The 12,898-nt window shown below is 34.5% G+C and overlaps 1 pseudogene; it reads left to right on the top strand.

Annotated features, from left to right (window-relative positions):
* The first annotated feature begins 1,449 nt into the window (after positions 1–1,449).
* On the top strand, positions 1,450–4,903 carry LOC149228330 (protein EXORDIUM-like 2 pseudogene; annotated as a pseudogene).
* The last annotated feature ends 7,995 nt before the right edge of the window (positions 4,904–12,898 follow it).

The following is a 12,898-nucleotide window of genomic DNA, read 5'->3' as shown; positions in this document are numbered from 1 at the left end:
TTTGTCTATATAATTAAGGAGAAAGTCTACAACAACAAGACAATTTAGTCCTACAGTAAGGTTGATTTGGATCCTTATCTAAAGTTCTAGGATCAAGTAATCTCAGTCAAAAGATGAAGCATTCAGAACTCGAGTACATATCAACAATTTTGGTGTCTCCCACAGTTTCAGTCTATGTCATACAGTGATCTCAATAATAACATGATGGCATCATAATAGTGACAATCACTACCTCGGATTGAATCATTTGCTATAAAGAATACAGTCTTGACAACTCATATTCATGATACTTGATGGCATATTGAAGTAGACCATCTGCAACATAGCGCTCAGAAATAGGTCCAGGTACTATAAGGTGATCATAGAAAGTAACCTTGATATTCTATGATTCTACATGAATGATGAATACTACAAGGTTCACATGTGTGACAACAAGAATTCCTAGATGTCTTTCCGAAAAAAAATTATTAGGCTTCCCACAAAAAGAGAAATTGATTTCAATATAGAGCTAGTTCCAGGAGCTACCCCAGTGTCAAAATCCCCTTACCGAATGAGTATGCCTGAATTAACAAAGCTTAAGATGCAGTTACAAGAGTTGCTAGACAAAGGGTACATTCGCCCAAGTGTATCACCTTGGGGATCCCCAATGTTGTTTGTGAGAAAGAAAGATGGGACCTTGCACCTATATCTCGATTATAGGAAACTAAATAAATTAACTATTAAAAACAAGTACCTGTTTCCAAGAATCGATGATTTATTTGATTAAGTCAAGGGAGCGACTCAGTTTTCTAAAATTGATCTATTGTCAAGGTATCATCAAATCAAAATAAAAGTGCGAGTAATCTGCAAGACAACATTTTGAACCCATTATGGTCATTATGAATTTGTCGTCTTACCGTTCGGGCTTACTAATTCCCCTGTAACTTTCATGAGTTAAATGAATAGTATTTTCACCCTTACCTAGATAAATTTGTTTTGATTTTTATTGACGACATTATTATATACTCAAGGAACTTAGAAGAGCATAAGGAGCACCTTCAGATAATGTTGAAAACCTTAAGAGAAAATTAGCATTATGCTAAGTACAACAAATACGACTTTTGTGAGGATCAAATTCAAAATTTTGGGACAGAACAAGTGAGTGAACACAAGCTATTAAGTGACAGATAAAAACAAATAAACATAAGTACCTTATCATTGTAGGATCGCTGCTATGATTTCGAGGAGGGAGGCTCTAAAATGAAGCAAGGGAAAAATTTTGGAAGGTGATTGTAGCTGCTACAATAGGACTTTATAATAGGCTTGCCCAAATCCAAAAAGAAAAATTATTCTATCATGGTAGTGGTGGATAAGTTGAGAGGAAAAACTCATTTTATCCCTATCACATATACTTACAAAATTGTTGAAATTGTAGATATATTTATGAGGGAGATATTTTGGTTGTATGGCATGCCGAAAGTAGTTATTTCCGAACAGGATGTAAAGTTTACTTCTGCATTTTGGAAAGCCCTTTTTACTGGGTTAGGCACTCATATTCAATTCAGTACAACATACCATCCACAAATAGAGGGGCAGACAGAACACTTTCCTAGTTTTAGTTGTTGATGATTTTCAATTATGGGTGAACACTTTCCTAGTTTGAGTTTTCCTTTTTTTCTTGCTCATGTATTTTGGTATCTACATTTGTTATTTTACATAATCTTTTCTTTTCTTTTCTTTTTTCTTTTTTTATTGTGGGGTTTAAACATTTTCCATATATGTTTGTAGTAAATTATGAATCAATATTGTCTTTGTTTTATGACATGAGCATTGTTGGATTGTTCATTTCAAAATAAGAGAGAATAGACATTTAAAATGTTCAATCAATTAAAAATTCCTTACCAAAGAACTAGCTTAAAGCTATTTATTTTTTTTCATTTGAGTAACTAGAATGCATGGTCGAATTAACTAGAATTCAAACCTTCTAGATCCATCCTTGGTTCCAAGCCCTTATCGCATCGTAATATATTTTTCCCTTATATATTATTATAGGGTCATATTGTTATAGCACAATCAACTTTGTTCAATAAAATTAGGGCATTGTAATTTCTAGCACTCCAAAAATTTATATAGCTTACATTGCATCAAGATTTGTATAAATCTAAACATGAAGTGTGATGTTAAACTCTCAACCTAGCCACTTACCTTTTCATTATGATGCACCCATTGAGGCAATAAGCTGAAATATCCAAAATAAATAAAATTAGTGAAGTGCTTATTCAAAAAGCCAAAAGTCTTGCTTCTGATACAATTGGACAATCAAAAGTCTTGTTTTGGATGTAATTGGAGAATGGAATTTTACTTTAGTATCTAAAACAAGTGAAAATAAAAAATATTATAATTAAAACAATTTTTTTAGTGTGTTTCCCAAAACCAACCTCGATCCATTGAACTAGGGATCTACCAATACTAGTCCAAAGGAATAAAATATCTCTACCTCATTTTAATTACAATTATGATTTCTCATTTATAGTTTATTTCAGCCCATTTATCACTTCACATAAAACTTATTGAATATAACCTATATTAATTTTAATTATACATATATACATACTTTCATACATTTCAAAATACATGAACTCTATTTTTATTTTGTGCGTATATATAAAATTATATTTTTGGGTATTTATTTGAAAAAAACACACGGAGTGGGGATTATAGCCCTTACATAAATATGTTGAGCTCTAATCCCCACTCTATGTGCTTTTTTTGATATATATATATATAAAAAGAGTCCATGTATTTTGAAATTCAAGTTCTTATGTGATGGAACGTATATATGTATAATTAAAATTAGTATAGATTATATTGAATGAGTTTTTCATCAAAATATTTGAAAACTTAAATATTATATTTAAAATTTTAAAATTTATTTATTATAATAAAATAAATTTCCATAATAAAAAAATATTTTAAATTTTCTTTTTTTAATTAGGTTAATTAAAATGTTCATGTCAATTTATATATATATTTCTAATGGTTATATTTAAGAAGTTAAATATTATATTTAAAATTATAAAATTTATTTATTTATTACTATAATAAAAAATATTATTTCAAATATATATTAAATTTTTATTTTTATTATATTAATTAGGAACCCCATTTGTTGGTAAAGCGTCCGCCAAAAAATCTTTTTATATGATTTCTACCAAAAAACTTTGCTTAATTTATTATGGATCAAAAAAACTTGAATACATAAATAAATATTTATTTTTTATTAAAATTTATAATACTCAAAATAATGTTAAATTTACATAATTTATATTTATATTTTAAATATTTAATTTTAATTTTATAAATTATATAAATAATACTAATATAATAATATTTCATTTCTATTTATATTTTAAATTCTCAACCTAACTTCAAATTTTATAAATTATATAATTAATATAATTTAATATTAATATAAATTATTTTATTGATTGTAATTTAAAATCTCTAAATTTATTTATTTCAATAATTAATATAAAAAAATATTTTATTTCAAATTATTTAAAATTCTTTAAAAACACCTTTTTAAACAAAGAACAGTCGTCCTTTATCCGTCCTGTAATTCAGTCGTCCTTGTAGAACAGTGGCGGCGGCTCGTTGTCAGACTTCCAGGACATGCAAACCGGCGTAGCATCCATCCATCATCATAGACTGCCGTAACCATGGCATGAAATGGCTATCATCATACATAAAAGGGCGCATTAAAATCCCTATAGCATGGGATTTATGGCTTGCCCTTGTTTCCACGGAATGGCGTAACCACTTTATTCGCCCCTTTAGTAGCGAGTGCGAGTCCATATTTGTGCATCTTCTGCTGCCTTGGTGGAAGAGCCATCTGTTGTTTTAACTTACCATGACGGTCCTCTGCTTTCTACCAGTGGACTAATCTCTGTCCACCTCATTTGGTATGGTAAATTCACCCCTCTTCAACGTTCCATTGTCGCTGATTTTCTGCAATCTCTGGGAGAAAATACATCAAATCAGCCCTCTGCGTCCACCTGGTGGAAGACCACGCAAAAGTACAGGGGCGCCGCCTCCAACAAGGCTGCCCCCTCCAGTGCTATAATTCTCGGAAAGCAGAAGGTGGATGAAGATTATTCCCTTGGCAAATCGCTCAAGAGGTCTGACATTGCTACTCTTGTTGAAACTGCTGTCAAGTCAAGAGTTCTGCCTCTGCCGGCGAATAATGGTGGGAGTTCTGTGTATTTGGTACTTACATCCGAGGACGTTGCAGTGGAAGGATTCTGCATGAGTTCTTGTGGATTCCATGCCAATCTCAATTTGTTACCGGGCCAGCAGTCGACAGGAAGCCGAATGATGGGGAAGGAGAAAAAGCAACAACAGCTCATTCCATACGCGTGGGTTGGGAACTCTGGAAGCCAATGCCCTGGACAGTGCGCGTGGCCGTTTCATCAGCCCATCTACGGACCCCAAACTCCTCCTCTGGTGGCACCTAACGGTGACATGGGCATCGATGGGATGATCCTCAACATTGCCACTGTTGTTGCAGGAGCAGTCACCAATCCCTTTACCACCGGCTACTTCCAAGGCGACGCAAGTGCACCGCTAGAAGCCGTGTCGGCATGCACGGGAATATATGGAAAGGGGGCATATCCGGGGTTCCCTGGGGTGCTTCTGGTGGATAAAACGACGGGGGCAAGCTACAATGCCCACGGAATTAATGGGCGAGAGTTTCTGCTGCCTGCAATGTGGGATCCAGCAATCAGATCTTGCAAGGCATTGGTATAACCAGTTTTTGGCGCTTGCAGCCATACTTCTTAATCCTTCATACAAACGGTGAAGGAGGAAGCCGCCATGAACACATCTAGACACAAGCAACGCAGCATCAATTATGCGTATAGATGCTTCTCTGTATATATTCTTTATTCTTTAATAGTTATTCATGGATTACATTATTATTAATTTTATTTTTTTTAAATAAAGTTATTTTTATTAATTAAATTTTAGAAATTAAATTTTTATCCTTAATGCCTATATAATGCGACTTAATTGTCATGGCGTCCTTATTTTTTTCCCTTTTAGAATAATTTTGTGAATGGTTATTTTCAACAACATCCACTAACATTGGCTTTGTGGAGGTTTTGACAGAAAACTTGTATGTATGCTTTATTGTTTTGCTCTGTAGGGTGTCGTAAGCCTAAAATTGTTTATAAAGTCCTAAGATATTTCCAAATGATATATGCACACACCACATTTCATTATTGAGGAAATCAATTTGTTATTGATTATTTCAATTATACTTCCAAATGCCATATGCACACACCACATTTTATTATTGAGGAGATCAATTAAAATAATATCACTTGCTGCTACATTAATTTATAAGGAACGGAACGTAGATATTGACTCTTTATCTAAAAAATGGGCTCCTCGGAATATGGGAACTTTGGAAGATCTCTGCACTGATAAATGAACAAGTATATGAATATCGTCATCAGCCCTTCATAGAGGGCCTACATAATTTTTTTGCTTTTTGGTTGGACACTTTTTGGTTGGACACTCTTATATAGGAAGACAAATACGCCTAAGCATAGGCCTGAGCATAAGCTAAAATTATGTTTTTTGGTTGGACACTCTTACATACAAAGACAAATACGCCAAAGCATAAGCCTAAGCAATAGGAAAAAAACCTATTTTTCTAACTGATTCAAGGCAATTGATTTTTTCATTACGAAGATATTCCCTACTACCCACGCCAGCAATAACCAACCTATTGTTAAGACTTTAATACACCCCTACACCATACTTGATATAAGCTGTAATACACCCTTACACCATACTTGATATAAACTTTAATACACCCCTACACCATACTTGATAGGACCTTACTATGAATAGTCATACATAGCATGGCTAAGGGGTCTTTCCATTTTTGGCAGTTGGGGCAAGTTTGACTAGTTCCACTATATGCATTCAATGCGAACTCAGTATTTCAAATTTCAAATTTTATCTTCTGATCCAAAGTAAAGGGTTGAGCGTGAAATTTCTGAAATGATCCAGGCTGTTGTTGGCCATGTGATTCTCAACAATGAATAGATGGTTCTACCTCCTACATTACCCTCAGAGTTGTCTCAGAGTTGTATCAAGTTTCAGTGCTACGTTCCTCGATAGCTGACATCTTTGTCACTATCAAATAGGTTATCACTTATTTACGCTTGGCATTCTCCTTAGAGCGTTCTGAGGGATTCACTCAATATTTTTATTTTACTGTAGTCTAACAAGCCGGAGGAATTGTCCAGAAAGTTATGGAAATTCTTGTCATAGGGAAAATCAGGTAAGGATTTTTGTAAAACCAAGTTATAATTGTTAAACTTCAAAATTTTAGGTGTCCTAAACGTTTTTGATGGCGTTGAATCCATTTTTACTATCAAAAACATGATTCAAACAGTGTCTTTACAAGATTTTTTGAAATTTTTTTGCCCAAATTCTAGCCACTTTTGACCGTCCGCACAATTCCTCTGCCTCGTTAGACAACTCCTTTTATTTTTCATTTCAAGGCCGTGAAAGAGCGTTCTCACAGTTTTGAATTTTCCAATTACATGCGGTGAATGAAGAAGCTCCCACATATTACTATTTTCCAAGGAATCTGTTTTCCAATTCCTTGGGATAAATGAGAGTTTTTAAGGATTTTAATTTTTTTTAGAAGGTTATCGATGATAGAGTGTTTTGATGTATTTTTATTTTTTTTAATTATTATTATGAGTACAACCATATTAATAAATGTAATTGATATGTGTAATTTTTTTTTTTCCATCATTTATATCAATCAATTATAAATAATGCCAATAACATAATTTAATATATTTATTAATATTAATATTATTTATTTTTAAAAAATTATTTTCATTAATATTAACATGTGATTGACATATATCAAATATATCATTTTTTATTATTTATAAGTCAATTACTAATAAATAAATAAAATCACTAACATAATTTAATATATTTATTAATATTAATATTATTTAAATAAAAATTTTAATTTCATTAATAATATTAATTACCTAATAAACTAATTTTTTAGCTGTCAATCAGAAAATTGGATTAGTGAACTAGTGTTCTCATTTAAGTTTTAAATGCCCCCTCGAACAACTTACTCCACTATGAAGTTTTCCATTGCAAAAGTAAATAACTCCACTATTGAGTTTTCCATTGCAAACGTAAATATGGCTTCCTGTGAAATTTCCAATGGTCAATGTTAATAATAGAGTTCTGGTTTAACCAGAATTATGTTTACGGTAGAGGATAACCAGAACTTCGATACTATGAAATTAATCTTAGTAGCAATGATCGAATGGGTATTACCAACTATTCGCACCCATCGTGCCTAGAATTAACACACATATATATGTAAAACATAATTTTAAATATATAAAAGTAAAACAATAAATTGTGTTATATATGGATTTAGTCATCTATTTATGTGAGAACTTTAAATTAAAAGGGTGTTAATCTAAACATAGGTATGTTCCAAAAATTAGAAAGATAGGTATGTTCCAAAAATGGTTTTTTAATAAATTAAAGAAAACAGATTTAAGAAATTAAAAAACAATTAAAATAGATTAGACTAATAATATTAAACTGTTTTGTAATTTTAATTACTTATTTTATAGAAAATATAAAATATTTACGTTCAATTTTAACATAGATCACCAATATTAACCATTCATTTTATTAAAAATATAAAATCTTTAAACTCAATTTCAGTATAAACCACCTTTAAAATAATTAATCAAACTCAATTCCAATATAAACCACCATTCACTATAATTAATTAATGCTCCGAGGCAATCACACAATTCATTTCTCAATGGTTTGATTAATTTTTATTAATTATTGCCCTCACAGTTCATTTCTCCACAGCAAGCAAGCCAGATCAGCAGTATTTTTTATTTGCAGATTTCAATAGAGTGCTGAGCTACAGTTTTATTTTAACTTAATTAATTGTTGAACATTCTCGCAGTTCAATTCTCCACCGCTGGTATTACTTATTCTAATTAATTGCTGGGAAGCCACACAGAATTCTCAACAGCCCGCATGAGTTTATTTTCCAAAAATTAATTGACAGTTACTCTCACAGTTTAATTCTCAACGTCAAGCAGCCTTTTCAATTATGTGTATATTGTTACTCCTCTTTGCCACTGTTTTCAAAATGAAGTGCCAGGTGTACATATCCTTATAAAACCACCTGATTTTGCATATATAAATTTTCTCTTCGACTCCTTGTTACACCTCTCATCAGAAAACTGTCTTTGCTTCTTACTGAAACAATCTCAGGTCTGCTTTCGGTTATTGTACTGACAAGTGCAAATTGACTGTAACTGTAAATTAACAAAATAGTAACTTCAATCAATTGTAATTTTCACTATAACTCTACTGTAAAAGCTAATTGAGGCTCTCTGATGTTTCTCATTTGTATATTCCTCAACATAAACGTATTCACCAAGACTTGGAAATGTCTTCGACTTGCATATAAACCATTAAATATATCCTTGTGAAGAGCAAACATAACTCACTATTATGAATGTTGTTGGTAGTCAAAGATAGAAATCACCCGGACGTGATCATAGATAAAGTTCAAACTTTGAATTAAATGAAGGAGTTGCAGCTCACAGGTGTGTACAGCACCTGAGAGACTGCACTCAAACAAAGAGGAGACTCTCTCTCTCGTTCACTCTAGATTACATCAAATGAATATTACAATATCAAATACATCACTGAAAATTAGGTAGTTGTAAACAACCTCCTAAACTCTAGGAACTAATCCTAAACTAAGGATATGCCTTACAACCATATAACCATTTCTCCATTATTTTTAACTCCCCCCTTTAATGGAGAAAGGGTTATTCTGCACTCCTAACATCCCTCTAAATAACTCAAACTTTACTGGCCCTAGAGGCTTAGTAAAAATATCAGCTAAATTATCACAAGTGTTACAATACTCCACACATATTTCTTTTGACGGTGTCTTTTCTCGAACAAAATGAAACTGAGTGCCTATATGTTTAGTATTTTTATGGAAAACTGGATTGTATGCAAGCTTTATTGTGCTTTGGTTGTCAGTTTTGATGCTGGTTGCTTCTTTCTGTCCCTCGCCTACATCGCTAAGCAATCTCCTCAACCAGAGGGCTTCGCATGTGGCTGCACACAACGCCTGGTACTCAGCTTCACATGATGATAATGCTACAGTACTTTGCTTTTTGCTACTCCATGAAATAACCCCGGATCCAATACTAAATGCGTAACCTGTGATGGATCTACGATCATCCAGGTCACCTGCCCAATCAGAATCTGAATAACCTGCTAAAGTAACATTAGAAATGTCAGTGTATAAAATACCATAATTACAAGTACCACTAAGGTACCTCAACACACATTTTGCTGCAATCCAGTGACTTTCAAGTGGTTTGGACATAAACTGGCTCAGCACACTAACAGAATATGCCAGATCAGGTCTAGTTGTCGTGAGATATATCAAACTTCCCACTAGCTGTCTATACAAAGTGGCATCCACCTATTTTGTGCCATCGTCACTGCTTAACTTGAGATTCTGCTGCAATGGTGTTGTTGCTGTTTTGCACTGTTCCATTCTGAATCTTTCCAACAGGGTTCTGGCATACTTTCCTTGAGTTAGAAAAGTTTGACCAGAATCTTTCCACACCTCCAAACCTAGGCAATAATGAAGATCTCCAAGGTCTTTCATTTCAAATACTTGTGACATTCGCTGCTTGATTTCTTTGATCAAATTATTTGCTTTTCCTGTTATAATCATGTCATCCACATACAAAGAAATCAAAATGATTTGCCTCTGTTTATTTATCTTGGTATACCAGTTTGGATCGTTGAGGCTCCTATGAAAACCATGCTGTATAAAAAATGAATCTATTTTTTCATACCATGACCTGGGTGCTTGTTTCAAACCATAAAGTGCCTTATGCAATTTACACACTAAATGATCGTGCCCCTTTTTCACAAAACCAGGAGGTTGTGCTAAATAAATTTCTTCCTATAATTCTCCATTCAAAAATGCAGACTTAACATCTAACTGGTGTAGCTTCCATTTATGTTTTGTTGCTAACAAAATTAGCATTCTAATTGTATTTAGTTTAGCTACAGGGGCAAAGGTGTCATCGAAATCTATTCCTTCTTGCTGTGAGTAACCCTTTGCTACCAGTCTAGCTTTGAATTTTTCTACACTCCCATCTGCATTTATCTTAGGTTTATACAGCCACTTGCATCCTATAGGGGTTTTTCCTTCAGGTAACTCAACTAAATCCGAAGTACGGTTTCTATATATTGATTCAATTTCCTCATGCATTGCAGCCCTCCATTCATCTGATTTACTTGCTTCTTCATAGTTTGAAGGTTCTACAATGTTTAAAATTTTGGACATTAAAGCATAGCCTTTCAATCTTTCAGGTAGTCTAGTCTTCCTACCTGATCTTCTAGGTAGAGGACTTACCTCAACTCTATCTGTTTCTGCGCTTTCCGGGCCTGCATCATCACTTATTACACTATCTGCTCCTACTTCTTCCTGTTTCTGCTCCTGCTCTTGCTCTTCATCTTCATCACTGTTCATCTCTATCAGCAATGGAATGTGGCTGTCACTGTTAGAGTCTTCATTTCCATCTTCAGTCTGTTCATGAAAAATAACATCTCTGCTTGCAAAAACTTTATGAGTCACAGGATTATATAACTTGTATGCCTTATACTCTGTGCCATATCCTACAAATATACATTTCAAGGCTTTGGGGTCTAACTTCTTTCTATCTGCTTTTGGTATATGAGCATAAGCTTTAGATCCAAATATTCTTAGATGACTAACTGCTGGTTTGAGTCCAAACAATGCTTCAAAGGGGGTTTTGAAGCCTAAACATTTAGTAGGACTCCTATTCTTTAAATAAACAGCAGTATTAATGGCTTCTGCCCAAAGACAATTCGATAAACCTTTACCTTGAAGCATACTTCTCACGCACTCCACAAGAGTTCTGTTCTTGCGTTCTACTACTCCATACTGCTGTGGAGTGTGTGGCACTGTGTTTGCTGCATAATCTCATGCTGCTTGCAGAAGTTCATGAACTCTCCTAACCTGTATTCTCCCCCTTGGTCCGAGCGGAGAATCTTTATCCTTTTTCCTGTTTGGTTCTCTATCATAGATTTAAACTCTTTAAAGTACCGAAAGGCTTGACTCTTTTTACTTAAAAAATACACCCATGAAAACCTAGTGCAATCATCTGTAAACAACAAAAAATAATATGCACCTCCTAAGGACCTAGTTTGCATAGGTCCACAAATATCTGTATGCACTAGTTCTAGGATGTCTCTTTCCTTTCTGTTGACATGCAAAGGGAACTCTTCTCTATGCATTTTCCCTAATGCACATCCATCACATTCCAGCTTGACATTATGAAAAACAGGGAGTCCATCGACCATACCTTTCTTCTGAAGTAAGATGAGGTCTTGCAAATTGAGATGTCCAAATCTCTGATGCCAGAGATTTTCGACTGTTGATCCAGTTGCAACCATTGCTTGTCGTGGCATACTCTTTGCATCCAATCTGTACAAATTCCCCACGCGCACTCCTGTTGCAACTGTTTCCATCTGGCTATCCTTAATGACACAACCATTCTTAAAGAATTGCACCTGCATGTCCTGGTCTGTAATCATTGAGACAGAGATCAAGTTTTTCTTAATTCCTGGAACATATAATACATTTTTAAGATGTTTAATGTCGCCACTAGGTAGCTTCACAGGAATATCTCCATATCCTTTGATCTCATACCCACTATCATCTCCTAGATAAATTTTTGATCCACATGCAGATTCTTCAAGAAATTCAAAATAGTTGTTCTTACCGGTCATGTGTGAGGATGCGCCAGAGTTGACATACCATATGTCGTCCTCATCTCCCTTTGATGCTGAAAGAGCACAATCGACTGTGAATAGTAAAAGATCATGGCTGTGGTCCTCCTCTTCTCCAGCAAAACAGCCCTGATATTTCCTTTGTTTGCCTCTTCTTTCATCCACCTGCCTCTTATAGCATTCTTTAATCTGATGACCAGGTTTCCCATAATAAAAACATCTCTTAACATAATTATCAGTCATACCTCTGAATGATCTCTTTTGAAAAGAGTTGGCTCTCTTCTGTTGTTGCTGCTGCGGTTGCTGGTGCTGATGTTGGTGCTAGTGCTGTTTTCCTCTGTACTGTCGCCTTTTCGCCATCAGAGCTAGGTCATTGCTCTGAGTTTTCAGATTCTTTCGTTGCTCCTCCTCCTGGAGAAGAATCGCTGTCAACTCATCAAATGAAGGGGCTTTCTCCCTCGCTGACAGTCCTGTGATGAATGTCTGGTATTCATCAGTCATTCTGTTCAATGTGAGTGTAACTAGATCTGAGTCGGACACCTTTTCTCCAATAGCTCCCAGTTTGTCTCTCAGATCCTTGACTCTGGCCATGAATCCACCAACGGACTCATTCTCATCCATCTTCAATGCAAACAGTTTTCCCTTGAGTGCCAGAACACGATTTGTATTCTGAGTCTCGTACAGGTTCTTGATCGTTGTCCATATATCAGCGGCCAACTTGGAATCTCTGATATGTGGGATAATATTGTCCTTAACGGACATCTTCAGTATAACTTTTGCTTTCGTTTCTCTTTTATCCCAGTCTTGTTCTTGGGTCGTTGTTCCAGATCTCGGCTCATTTCCCTCAACGATCGCCCATGCATTTACGCTCTCCAGCAAAGTTTGCATTTTGAATTTCCAGTTGGAGAAATTCGTTCCATCGAGTTTGCCAGACTCGTGGAGGTATGATTCTATACTGTTGTTCATTTTCGCCCAA

This window comes from Pinus tabuliformis, chromosome J (genome assembly GCF_031772625.1).
Source record: "Pinus tabuliformis cultivar Carrire ecotype Pingquan chromosome J, CPIR1, whole genome shotgun sequence".
Classification (NCBI taxonomy): Eukaryota; Viridiplantae; Streptophyta; class Pinopsida; order Pinales; family Pinaceae; genus Pinus; species Pinus tabuliformis.
The sequence above is the reverse complement of the archived record's forward strand: the minus strand, read 5'-3'. Positions and strand labels throughout refer to the sequence as shown.